Source organism: Bidens hawaiensis, unplaced genomic scaffold (assembly GCF_021521415.1).
Source record: "Bidens hawaiensis isolate Kalapana, Puna unplaced genomic scaffold, B.hawaiensis_p1.1 tig00047382_1, whole genome shotgun sequence".
Lineage (NCBI taxonomy): Eukaryota > Viridiplantae > Streptophyta > Magnoliopsida > Asterales > Asteraceae > Bidens > Bidens hawaiensis.
This window is the reverse complement of record NW_027498455.1, coordinates 1-19,906: the sequence shown is the minus strand read 5'-3', so window position 1 is coordinate 19,906 and position 19,906 is coordinate 1.

Sequence of the window (19,906 nt, the reverse complement as noted above, 5' to 3'; positions counted from 1 at the left end):
CAATTCTCTTTGAGATGATAGAAGATCATCTCCAAGAAGTTGAAAGGTTTGTTCAGAATAAACGCGACGAATGCCGATTGAAGCATGATACGACATTCATCAAAACCACCTTTTCGTCCACTAAGGCAATGTAGAAGAACATGTAATAAGTACTTGTATGTGGGACACAAGTACGCCTTGTTATACATGGACATCTCAAGATCACCAGCATAGAATAATCGACCAAATAACCCCCTAATCAATTCTTTATGAAACTCATTCAGATCATCCATAGTGTCACCAAACCTCAACACTCGTTGGATATCCTCAGTTGATATCACAACAGGTCTACCAATAACCTCAGCAGCTATATGATTTTCTGTCTCCACATATCATGTTGTGTTCCAGAATGAACGGATAATACTGAATCGAACCTCAGGATTTGTTGTGACAGCATAGCTAATACGTGAACGACGTATAAAATCTAGCATCTCCCCAAATTTATGTTCGTCAGCAAAGTTCGTTTCGACAAACGCACATATGTTATGTCATTTGTCGAACGGCAGTAAAGGGAGGTCAAATTCTTGTGGTTGCTGCACGGCTTCTTGTTGCTCAGTAGCAAGAGGGTCCTGAACATTCTTTTCACCCATAACTGAAAATAGATAAACCCGATACTTAGTAAAGATAAAATAATATAAAAATAATTTTTTAATAATATTTTTTGATTAAATAAGATTATTAATTTAAATTTTTTTATTTTGTGTTAAATTGGAAATTTCATTCGTTAAATAGTCTGATTCGTTATAATGAACTGGTGATTCGTTATAACGAATTGACTAATTCGTTATCAAGTAAATAATACGAATTAGACCTAGCGAATCAGTGATGAAATAATAACGAATTAAGTATTGATTCATTATCAGTTTTGATGAAAGAACTGATTCGTTAGATTTTAGTAACGAATTGAACACGAAGTAGTTTCAATTCGTTACATTATAATGAATGACCACTAATAAGCTTAATGTTTGACTATAGAGTCCAAGTCATAATTAGCAAGAACACCAACAGTCAAAGGTCTAATATGATAAAATTATCACATAATCGAAGATGTAAATCCAATCAAATGATCCTAAGGATCTCGGAAATACAGCGAACAAGAGTAATGTAATCCATGGTAACGGATTCATGGCTTAAGGTATATAAATTATCAGTTATATGTATAAGTAAAACCCGATGACATAACGATCAATTAACCCTGAAGATGTTCATCAAAACTAACGAAAATCATTACGTTTTGATCCCCATTACCTTGCGAATCTTAAATACGGATCTAAATAAGGTATAGTGATGTTCGAAATTTCTGGAAAATTTGGCCAGAGGTTCTTTGCTTAATTGAGAAGAAAGTGAATAGTGAATGAATGAATGGGTTTCATGAATCCCTATAAGTAACAACTTGGCACAGTTTCCAAGGTAACGAATCACTTGTTTCATTTAAGTTTTAAATAAAGAATCAGTTGATTCGTTATCATAATTGTTACACGTGGCAAACGAATTTAAAGTTAATTCGTTAATAATTAACACGAATAAATAACGAATTGGCATCAATTCGTGCTTAGTTCATGCTTTTAATTCGTTAAGTTATGTATAACAAACTAAGGTCATTTGTTACAGAGTGGCAGAAGCGAAGTTTGTAACGAATTAGCTAACAAATTATATTAATTAGTTATAAATAACCTCATTCGTTATATATGAGTAACGAATTACATTTATTTAATTTTAAGTTGAATAAATAATCAATTAAATAAAAGTTATATAAATTAATAAATAAATCAACGAAATTCTGTATCCCGATGATCAAATACCTTAACAATTTTTACCCAATGTGGTAAATTTTAATACCTTAACGTGTTTTACACTCAAAACACATAACTTGAACAAAATGATTAAATAATATGTAAAAGAAAAGATAAAATCTTTTTGGTATTTTGCATTTTTGTTTCAAAAAATTTACAAGTAAAATATCAGAAAATAAAACATAAAGCAGAAAAGTAATATATTTTTGTGTTTTTGTATGTTTTTAAAAAGTAGTACATATTTTTGGATTTTTGACGAGTTTAAGCAGATAATCATATTGACCAAATTGTCATTCCATCACAGTTTTATATTTCAGCAAAATTATGATTGGCGTTAAGTCGGTCATTGATATTGTTGTCCATTTAAATCTTATAACAAACTTTTAAGTGTTTTTCTGATATGATTAAATGTTCAGTTAAAGCACAGAATATCAGAAACTATCAGCATCTAATCTCGGTTCAAGGTTAATTTGATTTTTACCGTATCACCCCAACTTGACTTAAACCATTATGTTGTCGATCAAAATTTAAATTTATAGAATTGTTTTAGCAATGCATTAAGTTTCCTTTACTATGAGTGAGTATGCACGAGTCCATATGTTGGCTTACATACATTGTATCCCATGGGGTCCGTTTCTTAATGGTATTGAGACACGCGCAAGGAAGGAACAAATGTATGACTAACAGCGGATTTTGATCAAGTCAGTAGTTTAATTTGTACAATGTACGACAATGATCAAGTTTAATGACTTTGGGTTTGCTCTAAAAGCGATTGAAATATTCATGCATATGAATACCCAGATGATTAAGCCGCATAAAGACTCACAGTGTCCAGAACCCAAACGTTTGTTATTTGCTTTATTTTATTTTTGGTGATCAGACAAATATAAGGCTTGAGTATGATAGGCTATTACATTTCTGCCATCCTTACCGAGATTTTTGTTAGAGACTAACACCTCTTTCAATTTGGCATTTCTTTATATTTATATCACATACTTTACTCTAACAGCTTGTTTAAGACCTATCAATGCACCAATGCAATTAAGCACTCAGTCTTTTAAGCTTATTTCTTTCTGGATATTGGATTAGATGATCAATGTACTATCATTTTCTCTTTTTGATTCGAAACTCAATTTTTGAGGAGCATAAAAATAATAAATTCAATCGCCCCAGTCACTTTCAGTCTATAGATTAATGGCTATCCTATCAATCTACAAGTAGACTATTGGACCAAAACATGTAAGCATGTTCCACAAACTTAAATAACTGACTTAATTTTCAGCGACAGAATAAAGTAAAATGCATAACAATCGCCCAAACTACATTACATTTTCAGGTAAATGGCTATCTTAAATTTTTACGAGTAAACATCAGGACCAAACATATACACGTAGATGTCCTTCAAATGTAAGTAATTGTCATAATTTTCAGCGAAAGTATGCAAAAATATTTTTGGATTTTTTCTTTACATACATAAAACATAATCTTTTTGCCTTTTTCGAAATATTTATAAAAGCAAAATAAAAATTCATAAACTTTTTGGTTTTTTGGATTTTTCTATACATACTGAAAAACAATATTTTTCGATTTTCAAAATTTTTAATGTTTTTTGGATTTTCATAGTATTTTAAACAAGAAAACACAATATTTTTGAGTTTTTCAAAATTTTCAATGTTTTTGGGTTTTAACTATACAAACTAAAAGCACAATATTTTTGTATTTTATTTTCACCTCCAAAACCCAAAACAGAATAAAATAAAAGAAAAATAAACTGAAAATAAAGATAATTATCCTTGTTTCAGGATATCAGCAAGGGTTTTTAATCCATTTAAACAAAGCAGAAAGTTAAAACGTGTTTTATCAAATGTCTTGGTAAATAGATCGGCTTTTTGGAAATCGGTGTGCACTTTCTCAAGATCAGTTAATTTCTTTTCAAAACAATCCCGTATGAAATTATATCGAATCTCGATATGTTTCGTTTTAGGGTGTTGTATGGGATTTTTTGTGATACTAATGGCAGCAGAGTTATCAATTAAAATTGGAGTACTAAAAAACTTCAAACCGTAGTCACGCAGATGTTTTTGGATCCATAAAACCTGTGAACAGCAACTCGAGGCTGCCACGTATTCCGCCACAACGGTTGAAGTGGAGACCGATGTCTGCTTCTTACACTGCCAGGAAACAAGCCGGCTTCCTAAGAATTGACACCCTACTGTAGTCGATTTGAAATTGATCTTGCATCCTCCATAGTCTGAGTCGGAAAATGTGGCGTGTTCAAAATTATCGTCCTTGGGGTACCATAACCAGATGTCAGGATGGCCCTTAACCGTTGTCAGGTTAGTCACTCGAGGACTTGCTTGGTACCTAACACATTAACAAACTACAAACATTATATCAGGTCGAGAAGCCGTAAGATACATTAAGGAACAAATCATAGCTCGATAAGGGGTAGGATCGACGGTATCCTCCGATTCATCCGATGATAAATTGTGACCCACGGGGAGAGGAGTTAAAAGGATTTTTTTCGGCAGTTATCTTGAATCGGCTCAAGACATCGTTCACGTACTTTGTCTGGTGAATGAAGATTCCTTTCTCAGACCGATGAACCTGCAACCCTAAAAATAGTTCATCTCTCCCATCGAGCTCATTTCGAACTTTTTTTGCATTGACTTCTCGAACTCCTTACATAACTTGTCATTTGTTGGCCCAAAGATAATGTCGTCGACATATATCTGAATGAGGAGAAGATCATCACCAATATTCTTATAAAATAGAGTACAGTCGACAGTCCCTCGCGTGAAGTCGTTATCATTCAGATGGTCAGCAAGCGTGACTTACCAAGCTCTCGGGGCTTGATGTAAACCATACATGGCCTTTTTTAATCGGTAAACTTTGTCCGGATAATCAGGATCTTCAAAGCCAGGAGGCTGTAAAACAAACACTTCCTCATGTAATTCGACGTTGAGAAAAGCACTTTTCGCATCCATTTGATAGACTTTAATAATCTTGTAAGCCGCATAAGCCTGAAATATTCGTATAGCTTCCAATCTTGCAACTGGAGCATATACCTCAGTATAGTCTATTCCCTCTTGCTGATGGAAACCTTGCACTACAAACCGTGCTTTGTATCTCACGATCACCCCGCGATCGTCTTTTTTACATTAAAATACGCACTTTGTAGTTATAGGCTTCTTAACTCTAGCAGGTTTATTGCTAGGATCCCATACACCCAAGAAGGATCTTCAAGTGCCATACGAGTCGTCGTTGGCTCTACTTGGGATAAGAAGCAAGTGTATTTGGAGAGATTTACGATTCCAAAGGAATGTAAATCAGCATAAGCACACAATATGTTATTCTCACTAGAAGTAGCAACTTGATGACGTGTTTGCACACCTACATCAAGTTCCCTAATGATGTTGTCCATCGGATGATAATTATGAATCCAAAGAGTGGGATTCTCAGGAACAACAACATTGTCTGTTAAATTAGTGAGATTCTCCTCAGCATCATGAGACGATTAACCAATCGCATGTGTTTTAGGAAACGGAGCCGAGGAAGAATCAAAAAAATGACCATCATCAGATGAAATCAAAATAACATCAGATGTATCAGGAAGATCATCTTGTGAAGCATCAACATATACAGAACAAGAAGATCTTGGAGTTAAGAATTAATCTTCTGAATACGCACGAACCAAATATTCATCCGGTTGATCCTCCATTTGAGTATAAGAATTAAATAAAATTTCATAATCAAACTTCCAATCAGGACCTTTTCCATGGGAAGGTGTGGTGTATCTTTGACAATCAACATGGTACCACCCCTCTACATAACCCGAGGTAAAGTTAAATACTCTTTTCTTAGGTGATGCGTAACCCAAGAAATAACCTTTAATAGTTTTTTCTTCGAATTTTCCCGCATCTATCTTCAACATAGTACAAGGACAACCAAATGGTTCCAAGTACTTTAAATTAGGTTTTCTCTTGTTCAGAAGCTCATAAGTCGTCTTTGGAAGCTTCTTCACAGTCAAAACACAATTAAGCGTATAGCAAGCAGTATTCACAGCCTCGTTTCAAAATTAAACAGGAAGCTTAGAATCCGCAAGCATATTTCATGATGCTTCAATCAATGTTCTGTTTTTCCTTTCAACCACCCCATTCTGTTATGGTACGTAAGGAGCACTATATTCACGATGAATTCCCTTTTGAATACAGAAGAAATCCAACACATTGTTCTAAACTCGGTACCATTATCACTTCGAATTCGTCTCACTTTCAGTTTGTATGGTGATTCGATCTTAGTGATTAAGTTTTGAACCAGAATGGGTGTCTGATCTTTTGAACTCATAAATAATACCCACGAATATCTTGAATACTCATCAGTGACAACTAAACAATACCAATCCCCAGCGATACTCTCACGATTCACAGCACCAAACAAATCCATATGAAGTCGTTCTAATGGAGTGTCAATGATATTGATTAACTTAGATGGGTGTGACTTCTTTTTCTGTTGCCCTTTTTACGAACAACACAGTGGTCGGATAATTTAAAATGTTTCAAGGAAACACCTTCAACCAAGTCATTTGTCATTAAATAATTCATCTTCCTGACATGAATATTACCCATCCTGCTGTGCTAGAGAATCGTGTCCTTTTCAATTGCCTTAGAAACAAAACACGTTTTCACAGAAGTTGATACTTTAGAAGACATGTTTAACACATAAATATCATTCAATCGAGGGGATCACAGGACAACCATGTCCTCGGATGACTTATCCCAGTTTATGAATCCGACATTCTTTATCATTAAATACAATAGTGTATTTCTTATCACATATTTGTGACACATTTAATAAATTATGATCAACTTTATCACAATAGTTGACTTTTTCAAACGTGATACTTCCATTTGACACATCACCCTCTTTTGTGATCATACCTCCCGAATTTCCAGCAAACGCAGCATACCCTCCTTGTATATTTTTTACATTTGTTAAAATATCAATGTTGCCAGTAATAGGACGAGAGCATCCACTATCCATAATCCAGTTTTCACCCGAAATGGTCTTGGATGAGCCCTACACATGAAAAGAAAATGATTAGTTCAAAAAGGCAGCCCAGGGCTATGTCTTGGGCACCTCTTGAGTTTCTCTTGGAAGCTTAACATTAAGTGAATCTGAAAGCTGTTTAGCTACTTGTGAGTATGTCACAGGTCTTTTTGACTTTCGTCATAAGTAAGCAGCGTGAACAATATTCGCGTTCACATTTTTACAAATCGGTTATGTGGGTACAAATTTGGGTTTAACATAACTTACATTCTCATTAACATGAATCACCTTTCGAGGATTCACATCGGAAAACATAATGTGAGTTTCATCATCAAACGACGCTGGTCGTCTTAAAATCTCCTTGATCAAAGGAATGGGTTTAGATTGTTCCTTGATAAATGGATGAAGATGTTGAGATTTCTTCAATCCACAGTCTCTAACAACTTGACCATGTTGACCACAGAGAAAGCATGTTCTCATGTCAACACGTTCATGTGATGGTTTAGCCGAAACATGTGCAGTTGAAGGTTGATGATAAACTCCGGCAATTGGACCCTTATCCAAGTCATCAAAAGTCACAGATTTCCGTTTCATATAAAAATCCAAATTTTACCAATTTGAAAAGCTTTGTAAAGAATTAGTTCCATTTGACTTTACAAACTGAACATTTTTAGCAGATTTTAACAAACTTTTTTCTTTTATCACCGGATCTACCACTTTTGTTCTCTTAGATTTCACAAACTTGTTTTCAAGGTCTCGTACCTTAGAAGTTTCATTGTGAAAGACACTGTTAATCAATTCGGGTTTGATGATATCTAGTGGAATGTATTTCTTAGTGAACATTGTGCTTATTCCTTTAAGCTTAAACACACGACCAGTTGATGGCTTAGGAGTAGCAGGATTGATAAAACGCATCAAATCCTCATCAGAAATTTTAGGTTTTTCTACTTTCTTGGCCTTCACTGGTTTAACCTTAACTTGTTCCTCCTTTTTCACTAGAGTTGTGGGTGAACCATACACAGCCTCCTCAAATTCATGAGGTTCACATAAAATGTGATTCGAACTTGGAATGTAGTGGTTTTTGTGTATCACTTTTGGTTCAAACACATCCTCAATTATAACTTTCTCAACATTCTCAACAAAAACGTTGTTGCTTTCCACATGATGTTTTTGAGTTGATGATTGGGCTTTAACATTATCGGTTTTTACTGGTTTAGGCTTTTCTGAAACAACAAATTCATTTACAATCACTTTTCTTATTTACTAGCAAAAGTATTTGCAGTATAATCATTATGAAATGGTGGTTGTACTTCAAAAAAACCTACACCTTTTTTAAAAACTTTTTGCTTACTAGATACTTCGATTATTTCATTTAGCAAAAATGATGAATTTCTAAATTTGCCCAACTTATTTTTCAACTCAAGAACTTCATTCTCAAGCTCAGTTATCTTAGAACGATGTTTCAAGATTTCTTGAATTTATGATCGTTAATTGTCATTTTGACTGACAACTCAGCTTTGAGATCATGATTACTTATCGACAATGCTTCAATTTTCTCCCTAGATCTTATTTGAGATTCTAAATATTGTCTATAGGTATCCTTAAGCGAAGCAATTTCTCTCACTAAACAATCATTATGATTTTTCAATGATTCTAACTTAGGCTTATTTTTCTCACAATCAACACAAGAAACAGAAGAACTAACCTCGTTAATTTTGGCCATACAAGCAAAGGCAGTTGGTTGCATCCCATATGAGTCATCAGAATCAGACTCAGTATTATTGTCAGAAGATAGCTCATTACCACTTGCATCTTGAAAATTTTCATTTGACTCAAACATAACCAAGTTAGCTTGATTGTCGTTGCACAACAACCTTTGTGACCAATCAGTTCCATCCATATCAGATAGAAAAGTTTGTGATCCAGAAGCAGATGGTTTATTTCCATAAGACTTATCAGCATCATTATTATTTTTCCTAGAAGAACTTTAATCTTGACTTCGAGGACCACTGTACTCCTTCTTTGGTTTGTCACACTCCTTGGGAAAGTGTCCAAACTCTTGGCAGTTATAACACTTAACTTTCAATTTATCAAACCTAACCTTCTTGTTTAATGATGGAAGATCTTTGCAAGTCCTTTGCATGAACTTTTTCATTTTTCTGACTATCATTGCCATATTCCATTTTAAATCCATGAGCTCCAAATCATCAGTGTCGATTTGATCATAATCTTCATCAGTTAACTCACTTGTGGCAATTTTACTACTAACCAAATTCTCATAGAAGTCATGAAGGCACACAAAAAAAGAAAAATTTTGTTCAGCCTATTTCATGTTCACATTGGGTGGTGCTGAGAATTGATTTGCAGTAGCCGAAGTTCCAGAACTACTAGAAGATCCAGAACCTCCGTAAGCAAAGAAACATGCACGTGTATCACTATAAGTTGTTGTTGAGTTCTCATGTGCATTTTGAGTGAGAAATGCAGTGATCGGAGCAACTGTTGAGCTTAAAGGCATACTACCACCATAGAAAGCTGGATCTTGACTATCTTTAGATGACTTTTGACATTTTAAATCATATTCTCGAGCTTCAACCTTTTGCATAAACTCAGAAGCAGTTAAATCTTCATTTTTGAAATAGTTATTCTCTTTTATTGTATCTATCTTATCAGTTCAGATGGTTCAATCATTAACTTGTCCATTTCAGCGATTAAGTGGTTGAAATGGGTAGTCATTTCCTCAATAGTTTCACCTTTGTGTAAGTTAAAGTTTCTAAATTGGAACTTTAACATCACTTTTTTACTTTCCTCAGTATTATCCATACTTCTCATTCTGATGTGTTGAAATAACGATGCAGTAATCTTGATGCTTCCCACTTGATGGAATATATTATCAGGTAAGGCCATAGTAAGAGTCGAATAAGCTTTTGTTTAGATCTCTAAAGCCTTTTTCTCCTCTTGAGAATATTGTGAAATAGCTTTAGGAGTGAATCCAGTAGTTTCATCTCCAAACATTGGTACAATATAAATTTCATCAAGACAATAGAAACAATCAGGATGAACAGAACCAAGATGAGCACGAAAACGAGGTTCCTATTTAGCAAAGTCACTAAATTTCATCAGTCGAGGTCACTTGGAATGAGATCCAATTTCGGTATCCAATTGTAACATTTTTTGCATGAGTGCATTTTCAGAAGCTAACGCATAAAAACCAGCCATTGTAAACAACCAAGTTTATTTTAATTTAAAATCAAACATCAAGGACTAAAAGTGGAAAAATTGTAACGAATTGGAATCAATAGCTGTAACTAACTGAGAACTGTGATTGTAACGAACCGGATATAACGAATCAAAGACACGAAATTTATTTTTATTTGAATAACGAACCTGGAACAGTATCACAACAAATTAGCTTATAAAGAGTTAATAACAAATCAATGACACGTCACTAACGAATCAAGTCAACCAGGTCAACAAATCGAGTTGACGAATCAAGTAGACGAATCAACTTGACAAATCAGATTGACGAATTAGTTTGACAAATCAAGATGACGAATCAGGAATAGTTGATAATGAATCAGGTTGACGAATCAAATTAACGAACCAGTTTGATGAATCAAGGTCACGAATAAGGAACAATGAACAAACCAATAACAGTGTACAATGAATTAGATTGTTAAGCAGTTATAACAAACTCTGCCATGTGGCAAAAGTTTGTTAGAAAATAGGTTAACGAATCAGACCACGTGTCTGAGGAATCAAGTAAAGTGAATTAAACTTGATTAACGAACTAAGATAACAAATTACTAAAGTTTAACGAATCTCCAACATATGATGAAGATCTTCAAATCTTCATCATCAATTCCAGAAATCTGGAAAACTTAAGAACACACAAAACCAACACAAATCCGTAATACTACCTCGATATAACACCAAAACGTCCAAGTAATATATCAATTTACTCGTACACACATCGCGAACCCAAATCACAACATCTCGTACACTATCTTAACCAAATCCGAATACAATTGAGCCAAAATCAATCTCTGTTCCGGACAACTCAGATCCAAACCAAAATCAAACATACCCATTCCAATTACCAATTCCAATCACACAAACTCTCCTTATACCTTACCAAACACTCATCTATCTCAAATCAATCTATAATCAACCAATTCAATTGAATTCAAATTAATTTTAATACGACCGAAAAACAACAGAAAATTCTTCAATTATCAACCAATAACACAATAAAGAACAATCGAACGACCGAAAGCTCTGATACCACTTGTTGAAACTTTAAATCTTATAATTATAGATTCAGATCTAAGATCTAATACTATTAAACGGATCTAGTTCATGATTACTATTTAATTGTGTTATATATATATAATAGGTGTATTAGGTATATTATATATAGATTAACGAAGGTTGGATTGAGAGAGAAATTTGACAGAGTGATGTTACGTTAATTCCAAAAATTAAATTAACCAGAGGTATGAACCTCTATATATAGAAGATGGATCTAATTCGTTACAATGCCGTAACAAATTAGCATCCACTTCGTTACATTAAAAATACATAACAAGACACATAACTAATCAGTTGATTCGTAATGCCCATTCGTCAACATTCCATGACGAATGAGACCATACATAACGAATTAAGATCCCATTCGTTAAACATCCTTAACGAATGGGAGAAACATTAACTTAATAGACTAGTTCGTTAAACATCCTTAACGAACTAGTGTTACCTTAACGAACTAGACTTAAATATAAATATCTTTTCCATTATAATAATAATAATAAAGACAAAATGATAAATACAAAGACTCGAGACGCAAAACCGTGCACTAATAGTGATCCAAATGTATGTTTCATGGCATCTGGTTCTACTGATAATTCGAGTGGATCAACTGCTAATGTCTTCACTGCACCACCGAATGTTAACATGAAGGAGTTTGAACAGAATTTTGCTTTCCTTTGTGCATTCATGACATCTTATAAAAACTTGGTGGGTAGCAAGATTGGTACAAGTGAATTAACTGAAGAAGATTATGATTTAATTGATCCTGATGATCTAGAGTTAATGGACCTCAAATGGAACATGGCTATGATTGTACGAAAAGTGAAGAAGTTTATGCAACGAATTGGTAAAGATTTTCCATCATTGAACAAACGGGTTGGCTTTGTTAAATTGAAGGTTAAATGTTATAATTCTCAAGAGTTTGATCATTTTTCTAAGGAATGTGATAAGCCAAAGAAAGAATACAATAGACCCCGTTCTCAATACAGAAGTTCAGGAAAGACTTTTACTAAAGTGAAAGATAAAACTTCATGGGGAGATTCTTTAGAGGTTGCGGGATCACAAGCTTTACTCACAGTTGAAAGGATTGATTGGAATCTACGACTGTTGGGCAATGGTAATCAAGCCAATCTTGCAATGTTTGATCAAGTGGACAATTTTCAAGATGCTAGTGGAGTGGCATTGGCTTCTGAAAGTGAAGTTGAAATGAAATCAGATTCAGATGTTTCTTGCAACATGAAACCGACTACTTTTACTTGCATGGCAAAAATCGACGAGGTCAGTTCTTCATCTGTTTCTGTTAAATTATCAGAATATGTGACTTTCTCAAAATGATTCACTAATCAAAGAACTTGCTTCGATCAAGGATACATATTGAAAATCATTAGTGTCACAAAAGAAATCTAAGGATAAGATTGAGAGATTGTCTGTAAGTAATCATTAACTAAAAGCAGAAATTTTAGTGAAAATGACCATTAATGAAAAACATTTCCAAGAAATTCTCAAACAAAGAACTACGATAACTAGCTTGAAAATGAGATTCTAGAGTAGAAAGGCAAATTAGACAAGTTTAGAAATTCATCATTTTTGTTAAATGAAACATTGAAGTATCTGGTAAATAAAATGGTTCTAAAAACGGTTTAGGATTTGTTGAGATTCCTCCACCATTCCATGATGACTATTCCCAAAATCCGTTTGCGGGAAAAGAAGAAGTTGTAATTGAACCAGTCATTCATGTAGAGAAACCGAAACAAAGTGACAAAGAGAAATTTTTCTATAAAATCTGCAACTCAAGAACCACATATTCAAAATAACAAAGTCCTTTTTGAGAAAGTTATTATTGAGGATGTAGTTAAACCATAAATTGTACACCACAAATCAAATATTCAACATTTGAATCACATTTTGTGTGAACCTCATGAATATGAGAAAGCTATGTATGATTCAAGCACATCTAAAATAAAAGAGCATAAGCCATCTAAGGTTAAAGCTAAGACATCAAAAAAAACAAAAATTTCTAATTTAGATTTAATGCGCTTCATCAATCCAGCTTCTTCTAATGAAAACATTGGTCGAGTGTTTAAATTAAAAGGTCTTAGAAAAGTGTTCACTGAAAAAGACAATCCACTTAATTTGATCAAGCCTGAGTTGGTTGAGAGTGTCTTTAACAATGAAACTTCCAAGATTCGAGATCTTGAGCATGCATTTGCTAAATTTAAAGTATAAAACACTACAGATTCATTTGTTAAATCCAAACATCTACTAAAATATCTTAAGAAAGTTCAATTTGATAACTCAACTGGAACTGACAAGTTACAGAGTCACTCTAATTGTTCAAACCTTGATTTTTATATGAAAAAGAAATCTGTTACGTTTGATGACTTGAACAAAGCGTGTGTCCCTGGTGTTTCTCATCAACCTTCTGTTGCACCAGTTTCTGTTAAACCACAACCGATGTTTGTTGACATTAGAACATGCTTCTTATGTGGCGAACGTGTTCACGTTGTAAGAAACTGTGGAATGAAGAAATCACAGAATATTCATCCGTTTATCAAGGAACAATCCAAACCAATTCCTTTGGTTACAGAAATTCTGAAAAGACCCATGTCTTGTGATGATGAGACTCACTTCATGTTTTCTAACGTGAATCCACACAAGGTGATTCATGTTGATGAAAGCAAGGTTAATTTAAAACCCAAATTTGTTACTATGGAACCGACTTATACAAATGTGAACACAAATGTAGTTCAAGCTGCATACTTGAGACGAAAGTCGAAAAGACCTGTGACTTATTCACAAGCATCTAAAAAACATTTAGATTCAATCAAAATCAACTTTTCAAGTGAAATTAAAGAGGTGCCCAAGAATGAGGCATGGGTTACCTTTTTGAATTAATCATTTTACCTTAATGTGCATAGTTTATCCAAGACTATATCTGGTAAAAACTGGATTATGGATAATGGATGCTCTCGTCATATTACCGGCAACATAGACCTACTAACCAATGTCAAGAATATTCAAGGGGGTTATGTAGCTTCCGCAGGTAATTCTTGGGGAATGATTACAAAAGAAGGAGATTTTTTGAATGCTCGTATTAAATTCGAGAAAGTAAATTATTGTGATAAAGTGGATCACAATTTGCTGAGTGTGTCTCAAATATGTGATAAAAAGTACGCCACTTTATTTACTGACAAGGAGTGCATAATACTCAACCAGGATATGTCATTCCAGAAGACATGGCTGTTATGCGGTCTCCTCGGTCAAATGATATTTATGTACTTAATATGAGTACTAAGGTATCGACTTCTACTTCTGTTGAAACATTTTTTGTCTCAAAAGCAACTAAGAAATACTCGATTCTTTGGCATAGATGTATGGATCACATTCATGTCAGAAAAATGAATTATCTGATAGCAAATGATTTGGTGGACGGGGTTTCCCTGAAACACTTCAAGTTGACTTATCACTGTGTTGCATGCAAGAATGGTTGGCAGAACAAGAAGTCACACCCATCTAAGTTAATTAATTCCATTGATACTCCTTTTGAACGACTTCATATGGATTTTTTTGGTCCTATGAATCGTGGGAGTATTGCTGGAGATTGGTGTTGTCTAGTTGTTACTAATGACTATTCTAGGTACTCATGGGTGTTATTTATGAGTTCTAAAGATCAGACACATGTTCTTGTTCAAAATCTAATCACAAAGATCGAATCACTTTACAAAAAAAAAAGGTGTGCCGTATTCGAAGTGATAATGGTACGAAGTTCAAAAATACTGTATTGGTGCTCCATATATACCACAACAGAATGGTGTTACTGAACGGAAGAATTGAATATTGATTGAAGCATCTAGAACGATGCTTGCAGATTAAAATCTTGTTTTCAAATTTAAATGAAGCAGTGAATACTGCTTGCTACACGCTCAATCGTATTCTGACTGTGAAGAAGCTGAAAAAGATGAGTTATGAGCTTCTAAACAATCAAAAGCCTAATTTCAATTTTTTGGAACCTTTCGAGTGTCCTTGCACAATGTTAAAAAGAGATGCGGGAAAATTTGAACAAAAAGCTATTGAAGGTTACTTCTTGGGCTATGCACCGCCTAAGAAACATGTCTTCAACTTCACTTCGGGTTGTGTTGAAGAGTGGTACCATGTTGATTGTCAACGATACACAACGCCTCCTTCCGGCAAGGGTCCTGATTGGATGTTTGAAAATGAGATTTTATTTAACTTATTCACTCCCATAGTTGATCTTCCTTATGAAGACTTGGTGCATGCGTATATGGAAGATCAAGTGTTTTCCACACCAAGAACTTCGACTTCTAATTATAATAACATTCAATAAGATGATAATCATGATTCATCTGATGTTATTTCTATTTTATCAGATGATGGTCATTTTGTTGATTCATCTTCAGTACCGTTTCCAGAAACTCATGAGGTTGGTGAATCATCTCATGATACTGAAAAAAAACCTCACTAATTTAACTTGCCTGAGAATCCGACCCTTCGGATTCACGCGTATCATCCCCAGGACAACATTATTGGTGATCTTGATGCTGGTGTTCAGACACGTTATCATATTGCTAGTTCTAACGGGTCTAATGTATTGTGTGCGTATGCCAATATGCATTCATCAGGAATCATAAATCTCGCAAAATACACTTGCTTTCTTTCTCAAATGGAACCGACGAGTGTTTAAATGGCACTTGAAGATTCATCTTGGGTATAAGCAATGCAAGAAGAGTTGCAACAGTTTAATCAAGTGGGTGTTTGGGATCTTATTAATAAGCCGGATAGAATTAAGAAGCCTATTTTGACCAAATGGGTCTTTAAATGTAAGAAGGATTATCATGGAGTCATCATCAGAAATAAAGCACGTTTTGTTGTGCAAGGGTTTTATTAGCAAGAAGGCGTAGACTACACGGTAGTATATGCTCATGTTGCACGATTGGAGGCAATACAAATATTTTTCGCCTATGCAGCTTTCAGGTATATTAAAGTTTATCAAATGGACGTCAAGAGTGTGTTTCTCAATGGGGAACTTCATGAAGAGATGTTTGTGAAATAGACTCCTGGTTTTGAAGATCCGTACTATCCTTACCTTCTTTATCATTTAAACAAGGCTCTTTATGGTCTACACCAAGCCCCAAGAGCTTGGTACGGCACGCTTGCTGACCATCTGAAGGATAGTGGCTTCAAACGAAGAATTATGGATTGTACCCTCTTTTACAAAATTGTAGGAGAAGATATGTTCCTTGTCCAAATATATGCCGATGACATTATATTTGGTTCCACAAACGAAAAGCTGTGTACGGATTTTGAGAAGTCAATGCAGGCGAAATTCGAATGAGCTCAATGGGGGAGATGAATTTTTTCTTAGGCTTGCAGGTTCATCAGTATAATGCTGGAATTTTTTTCATCAGACGAAGTATGTTAACGACGTCTTGAGCCAATTCAAGATAATTTTCGAAAAATTCACTTCGACGCCTCTTCCCGTGGGTAACAATTTGGCACCGGATGAATTGAGGATACCGTTGATCCTACCCTTTACCGCTCTATGATAGTTTGTTTAATGTATCTAACTACTTCTCGTCCATATATCATGTATGCTGTTTGTTTAAGTGCCAGGTACCAATCGACTTGTAAGGCCCCGTCACCGGTGCCTCACATTTGGACGTTGGATTTACTCATAAACGTTGTTCTAAATATCAGAGTTAATTAAAACATTCACGGAATATTAAAACATTCAAACCAATATATTACATAACCATCCTTTCTTGTCTTAATGGGCATTCAGATTATTTAAACATAAAACATTATCTTTAATATAACATAACATTTCTTGAGATGCCAGCTCCTTCAAGATCATGCCATGTGCTTCCCCTCATGCAAGCTGCCTCATTCTACTCACCCACGTGCATACTAAAAGTCAGCTACGCTGAGTGAGTTCAAGTTAATCATACAAGATACAATATGTTCTCATACTTGCACACGTGCCTGAAGGAGTGTACATTAATCATACTAATTCTACGTAAATAACTATCCACCATATTTAAAGAGACTTCAAAGATATTATAAGGGTCTGGTCCCAACCATCACAGATATTATTAGGATCTAGTCCCTACCATCACAGATATTTTTAGAGTCTGGTCCCTACCATCACAGATATTATTAGGGTTTGGTCCCTACCATCACAGATATTATTAGGGTCTGGTCCCTACCATCACATATATTATTAGGGTATAGTCCCTACCATAACAAATATTATTAGGGTCTGGTTCCTTTGTTTCATGAAACTGTACCATACCTGTTCTTACATACTTTCCTTGGTAATACGTGCAATCTCCGAAGAGCGTTCACGTACCATCAACATATCATACATACATTATGCATACATCATATATATTCATACATACATATTATCTTACCTCATACATATAAATCACATGCAATATCCGAAGATCGTTCACGCACCGTCAAGCAATCATCATACATAAATCATACAAGGCATACACTTACCACTCAAGGTAAGTGTATTAACTATCATATCGAGTATGCACACAGCCCCGAAAACATAACAAGGAAGTGGGGATAGAGACTCACCTGAAGTCGGTTACGTTCACCGTTTATGGTAATCCCTTTCTTGAGCTGTGCACGGCTAAATGTATAATATGTACATGCATTAATTAACTATCATTACTCATCTCACGCTTCTGGTCTAATTATAACCCTCAACGAACGGGGGTCCGGGGGCAGCGCCCCTGGCATCGGGGTTCTAGGGGCGGCAGCCCCTAGCGGGGTCCAAGGGGTAGAGCCCCTGGCTAGGGTCGAGCTGCCAGGTCAGCTTGGAAAAATTTTATTTTCATTAACTGTCTTAACACATTTTCCATTAACATTTTAAGTTATCTTCTAAGTTGGGCTTATTTACTAAGCCTAAGGTAATGGGCTTAACATTTGTGGATTTAGTTAATTCAGGCCCAACTGTTCACTATCTGGGCCCAACTGTCCATCTGGGCCCAACTGGATTCAGGCTCAAAACCCAACCTAGAACTGGCCAGCCGAGAATCAAATCATGACCGAGAACTCAGGTTTGACCGAGAACTCAGGTTTGACCGAGATCTCGCGTTTACCGAGAACCCCAGTCACCGAGAACCCTCGTTGACCGAGATCCTGTATCTGGCCGAGGACATGAGTTGGGCGAGAGCCCTCAATCTTGGCCGAGAACACCCAGCTCACTCATTTTTTCTATCTTATGATTCTGCCTTGCCCAGATTACTTGATTCATGGTTCAAATCATGAACTTTCAACCCTTTATCATCATCATCATTCATACCCGTTTACACCCATTACTTATCACAGCTTCAAGATCTATCCCGTTTTAGGCATAAAGTTTGGACCTTTATAGATTAAAAACGTTCTAGGCTAGATCTAGGGTTCATCTTTGAGCCGTATCTAGCCATTAGTCCATTACGTCCATTTTAAGCATCAAGTTTGCTACTTTATGATTTAACTAGACCCAATCTATTCTATGTTTAAGTTTCATGACTAACCGTTCATAAAAACGTAAGCTTTAAGGTCAAAGAACATACCTTTTGATGTTTCTAAGGCCACGGCTAGCTTTATTTATGGACTTGGATCGTGTATCTAGCTTGGATATCAAGGATTTATCAAAGACCTTTGCTCGTTTGATCTCGGATCTTGATTTCTCTCTTACGGCCGAAAATAGGAAGGTTGTGTGTGTGTTATGGAGGTGTAGGGAGAATAAGAAGGATAAGATGGATGAAAATGGAAAGATTTAGGGTTTAAGGGTTTTTATACTCACTTAAGCCCATGGACCTAAGGCCCATCTTTCCTTTTTAGTCCATAATTAACTCCATCTATTTAGCCTACTTATCTCTCTTTCTTTATTATTTATTATTCTCTCAATAACTCAAGTAAACATTTCCGCATGAAAATTAAATATAAAATATTATTATTTGAAATTTTAGGGTGTTACGCGAGTCCCCGAGTGACTCATATGTTGGTAGTTAAACATATACTTCACAATCTAAGGGGTAATCCTGACACTGGGTTATGGTATCCCAAGGATGATAGCTTTGATCTCACTGTGTTTTCCAATTCGGACTACGGAGTTGCAAAATCAACTTCAAGACAACTACGGCGGGTTGTCGATTTCAAGGATGCCGGCTTATTTCATGCCAGTGTAAGTAGCAGACAACGGTCTCCACTTCAACCGCAAAAGCAGAGTATGTTGCAGCATCTATTTGCGGTTCACAGGTTCTTTGGATCGAGCAACACTAGCGGGATTACGGTTTGAAGTTTCTTACTACTCCCATATTTATTGATAACTCAACTACAATTTGTATCACGAAGAACCCTGTGCACCACTCTAAGATGAAGCATATTGAAATTAGATATCATTTTATCCGTGATTGTTTTGAAAAAAAAAATAATCGATATGGAGAAGGTGCAAATGGATTTTCAAAAAATTGATCTTTTTGCCAAAGCCTTTGATAAACTCGTTTTAAATTTTTGCTTGGTTTAAACAGATTAAAGACTCTTGTTGATATCCTTAAGCTCAGATAGTCAGTTTATAGTTTGTATAGACTTTTATTTGATTTTGGTTATTTAAATATTTTGGTTTTTGGGGGAGAAAAAAGGATAAATACAAAAATAATGTGATTTCTATTTGAATAGAGAAAAACCAAAAACATTCA